This window comes from Chrysochloris asiatica, unplaced genomic scaffold (genome assembly GCF_000296735.1).
Source record: "Chrysochloris asiatica unplaced genomic scaffold, ChrAsi1.0 scaffold00096, whole genome shotgun sequence".
Classification (NCBI taxonomy): Eukaryota; Metazoa; Chordata; class Mammalia; order Afrosoricida; family Chrysochloridae; genus Chrysochloris; species Chrysochloris asiatica.
In genome coordinates this window covers 3123298-3128988 of record NW_006408614.1, presented here as the reverse complement: position 1 = coordinate 3128988, position 5691 = coordinate 3123298, and positions in this window count along the sequence as shown.

Sequence of the window (5691 nt, the reverse complement as noted above, 5' to 3'; positions counted from 1 at the left end):
TGGCCAAGTGGCAGCATCGATGGACTCAAGTGTGGCAACAGTAGTGAGGTTGGCCCAGGATCGGGCAGTGTTTCGTTCTGCTGTGCATAAGGTCGGTACCGACTCGATGGCATGTAACAGCAACCACAAGCCGCTCCTCTGAAACCCTATACAGGGTCACTATGAGTTGAAACCGACTTGACAGCACTTAACAACAACTGCTGGTTTAGAAGTGCCCATGGTGCTCCCAGTGGGTGCTTTAATGTGTAGACAGATGGTGGGGAAGCAAAAGTGGCATCATCCACATGGGTCTGAGGCCAATGTCCCTGGAGCTTCTGAGCTAGTGTCAGAGGCTGGTCAAAGTTCCCACTGTGAAAATTCATGTCACTAAGGGATGTGGTGGCACCATGGCCCTCCCCCCACACAGTGCCTATCTGCCTAAACTCACAGGTCTGTTTCCTAGTCTGCAGCTAGGGGGCAGCAGACAGCGCCTGTGGATACTGTTAGGAAAGCCCCCAGAGGCAGCACTTGGCAAAGAACCTTGTTAAAGACGGTCCAGTCAGTTTCGACTTATAGCCACCCTGTATAGGGCTTCTGAGGAGCGGCTGGTGAGTTTGAACCACTGACCATGTGGTTTAAATCTACCTTGTGGTCCAGTGCATTATCTTATAGAGCCACACGAGGAAAGTATTTGTTGTTAAGTGCTGACCTTGCGGTTCAAACGATTTTGCAGTCCAGTGCATTAATCCATAGCGCCTCACTAGGACTTGTTGTTGTTGTTGGGTGCCATCAAGGCAGTACCAACTCACAGCGACCCTATGCATAACAGGACAAAACACTTTCCGATCCTGGGCCAACCTGACAATTGTTGCCACACTTGAGCCCATCGATGCTGTCACTTTGCCAATCTATCTTGTTGGGGGCTTCCTCTTTTTCTCTGACCCTCCACCTTACCAAACATGACATCCTTCTCCAGTGACTGGTTCCTCCTGACAATATGTCCAAAGTATGCGAGATGAAGTTTGGCTATCCAGGCCTCCAAGGAGCACTCTGTCTGCACTTCTTCCAACACAGATCTATTGGTTCTTTTGGCAGCCCATGGCACTTTCAGTATTCTCCTCCAACACCACAACTCAAAGGCATCAATTCTTCTACGATCTTCCTTATTCACTGTCCAGCTTTCACATGCATATGAGGTTATTGAAAATACCATGGCTTGGGTCAGGCACACCTTAGTCTTCAAGCTGACATCTTTGCTCTTCAACACTTTAAAAAGGTCTTGTGCAGCAGATTTGCCTGATGCAGTATGTCAGGACTTGTTGTTAAGTTCCGTCAAGTCGGTTCCGACCCATAGTGACCCTGCGCAGGGTTTCCGAGGCTGTAAATCTTTACAGGAGCAGAAAGCCGCACCTTTCTCCCGCAGAACAGCTGGTAGTTTCGAACTGCTGACTCTGAGGTTAGCAGCCCCATTTGTAACCAGTATGCTACCAGAGCTCCTTATGTCAGGATTTAGCAGATGTAAAATGCCAGCCCACTTACCTAATAACTAAAGAGGTGGAGATGTGAGTCCACTCAGATGCACCTTGGAAGAAAGGTCTGGTGATCTGTTATTGTTATTAGGTTCCATCAAGTCAGTTCCTACTCATAGGGACCCTATGCACAACAGAACAAAACCCTGCCTGATCGTACGTCAACCTCAAAATTGTTCTTATCCTTGAACCCATTGCTGCTGCTGCTGCTGCATCAATACGTATCATTGAGTGTCTCCCTCTTTTTTGCTAACTCTCCATTTTACCAAGCAAGATGTCCTTCTCTAGGAACTGGTTGTTGTAAAGTGCTGTCAAGTCGGTTCTGACCCATAGCGACCCTGTATAGGGTTTCTGAGGAGCAGCTGGTGAGCTTGAACCGCCAACCTTGCAGTTCAAATGGCTTTGCTGTCTGGCACATTAACTAGGATCTGGTCCCTCCTGATAATAAGTCTGAAGTAAGAGAAGCTGTCTCACCATGCTGGCCTCTAAAGAGCGCTCTGGCTATACTTGTTCCCACACAGATTTGTTTGTTCTTCTGGCCGTCCATGGTACTTTTGATATTTTTTTCCCAACACTACAACTCAATGTTCTTCCTGTTCTTTCTTAATCTTTGTCTAACATTCACATTGAAAATACCAGGCACATCTTAGTTTTCAAACTGACATCTCTGTTCTTGAACAGTTTCCAGAGGTTTTGCGCAGCAGATTTGTCTAATGCAGTATGTTGTTTGATTTCTTGACTGCTGCTTCCAGCTGCAGTGTTGATGGTAGATCCAAACCTAATGTATCCTTTGACAATCTTAATATTTTCTCCATTTATCATGATGTTATTTATTAGTCAAGATGTGAGGATTTTTTCTTTACTTTACATTGAGATGCAACCCAAACCGAACTTACAATACTTACTTTGATCTTCATCAGGAAGTATTTTAAGTCCTCTTCACTTTCAACAAGCAAAAATATACCTTCTGCATATCATAGGTTGTTAACAAGTCTTACTCCAATCCTGATGCCACATTCTTTTTCATATAATCCAGCTTCTTGGATTATTTACTTAGCATACAGACCGAATAAGTATGGTGTAAGAATATAACTTTATGGTATAAGGATACAACCTTATATGGAGGAAGACTCATTAACAGCTTGTGAGATGCAGATGATACAACCTTGCTTGCTGAAAGCCAAGAGGACTTAAAGTACATACTGATAGAACAAAGACCACAGCCTTCACTATGGGCTGCATCTCAATGTAAAGAAAACAAAAATTCTCACCACTGGATCAATAAACAACATCTATATAAATGAAGAAAGGTTGAAGTTGAATGAAATGAAATGACTTCATTTTGCTCGGATCAACCATCAACACTTAAGGATACAGCAGTCAAGAAATTAAATGATGCATTAGGAAAATATGCTGCACAAGACCTCTTCAAAGTGTTCGAGAGCAAAGATGTCTGTTTGAGGACATAGGTGCACCTGACCCAGGCCATGGTATTTTCAATAATCTCATATGCATGTGGAAGTTGCACAGTGAATAAGGAAGACCATAGAAGAATTGATGCTTTTGAGTTATGGTGTTGATGGAGAATATTGAAAGTGCCATGGACTGCAAAAAGAACAAATAGATCTGTGTTGGAAGAAGTACAACCAGAGTGCTCCTTGGAAGCCAGGATGGCCAGATTTCATCTTTCATACTTTGGGCATATTATCAGGAGATGGATTTCATGTTTGGTAAAGTGGAGGGTCAGAGAAAAAGAGAAAGACCCCCAGAATGATGGATTGGCTCAGTGGCAGCAGGAATGGGCTCACACATAGCAATAATTGTGAGGTTGGCCCAGGACGGGGCTGTGCTTTATTCTGTTGTGCATAGGGTTGCTATGAGTTGATACTGAGTTGATGGCACCTAACAACAAGGATACAACTGTGATGTATACGTTTCCTGATTCTAAACTGATATTCAGTATCCCCTTGTTCTGTTCTAACAACTTCCTTTTGCTCTATATGTAGGTTCCTCATGAGCATAATTAAGTATTCTTATCTGCACGTTCAGGCTGAAACTGAAGCTTTTAAAACAAGTCCACAAGAGTCCAAATATGATCTTGAACATATTCCACCTGAATTCAGAGACCACCTCAGGAATACATTTAATGCATTAGACACTAATGACCAAAGACCAGAAGAATTGTGGGATAACATCAAGAACATCATGCAAGAAAAAAAGTAAAAGACCATTAAGAAGACAAGAAAGAAAGGACCAAAATGGATGTTAGAAAAGACTCTGAAACGTGCTCTCTAGTGTAGAACTGTAAAAATAACATTCTTTGCAATGTTATTCATAGCTTGTTATAATCCACACAATCAAATGCCTTTGCCAATAAAGCACAAATAAACATCTTTCTGGTATCCTCTGCTTTCAGCCAGATCCATCTGACATCAGCAATGAATATCTCTCATTCCACCTCCTCTTCTGAATCCAGCTGAGTTTCTGGCAGTTCCCAGTTGATGTAATATTACAGCGGATTTGAATTATCTTCCACAAAAATTTTACTTGCATGAGATATAAATGATACTGTTCAATGATATTTCCACTCCATTGGGTCACTTCTCTTTGGAATGGGCATAAATATGGATCTCTTTCAATCTGTTGGCCAAGTCTGTCTTCCAAATTCCTTGGCATATGAGTGAATGTCTCCAGTGCTTCGTCTGTTTGTTGAAAGATTTCAATTTGTATTCCATCAGTTCCCAGAGTCTTGTTCTTAGCCAATGCCTTCAGTGCACCTTGAACTTCTTCCTTCAGGATCATTGGTTCTTGATCATATGTTACCTCTTGAAATGGTTGAATATGGACCATTTCTTTTTGGTACAGTGAATTTGTGTATTCCTTCCATCTTCTTTTGATGCTTTCTGCATCATTCAATATTTTGCCCATAGAATTCTTCAATATTGTAAATTGAGGCTTGATTTTTTTCTTCAGCTTTTTAAGCTTGAGAAATGCTGATCATGTTCTTCCCATTTGGTTTTCTAAACCGGATCTTTGCATATTTCATAATCATAGTTTACTTTGTCTTCTGGTGCTACCCATGACATTTCTGTTCAGCTCTTTTACCTCCTCCTTTCTTCCATTCATTTTTACATTTCTACACTGGAGAGCAAGTTTCAGAGTCTTTTCTAACATCCATTTTGGTCCTTTCTTTCTTGTCTTCTTAATGGTCTTTGACTTTTTTTCTTGCATGATGTTCTTGATGTTATCCCACAATTCTTCTGGTCTTTGGTCATTAGTGTCTAATGCATTAAATGTATTCCTCAGGTGGTCTCTAAATTCAGGTGGGATATGTTCAAGATCATATTTGGACTCTTGTGGACTTGTTTTAAAATCTTCAGTTTCAGCCTGAACTTGCAGATGAGTAATTGATGGTCTGTACCACAGTCTCCCCCTGGCCTTGTTTTGATTGATGATACGGAGCTTTTCCACTGTCTTCCCACAGATGTAGTGATTTCTTTGCATTCCATTCTATCATCTATTTCCCCCAAATCAGCCATTGAAAACCCTGTGGAACCCAGCTCTACTCTGACACATATGGGGTCATCCTAATTAGGGGTTCCAACCCAGGCATCCCTCATGTGACTCCATCTCAACATGCCCAACATAGACTCATAGTTTCCTCCCCAAAACATGCAATCCTGCTTGTACCACTGCAGTTACACACATACACACTGACAGAAAATGGAAATACGATGTTACTCACCCCACTTATAATACACATACATATACCCCCCCATAAAAAGGGAATATATAGATGTCAGTCATTCCACTGTCACACACACACATAAATATGTATCTCACAGAAGATGGGAATATGGATCTTTGCCATTCCACTTATAACACACACACACACACACACACACACACAGAAAATGGGAACATACTGATGTCATTCATTTTACTGATACACACACTCACATGCCTCACAGAAAATGGGAATATGGATCTATGTCATTCCACTTGTAACACGCACAGACACACCCCCCTCACAGAAAATGGGAATAAGAATGTGTGTCAATCCACTGATACACACACACATATACACACCACAGAAATGGGAATATGGATGTAAGTCACTCCGCTTATACTATACATACGCACAGACACACCACAGAAATCAAAATACTAATATACGTCACTC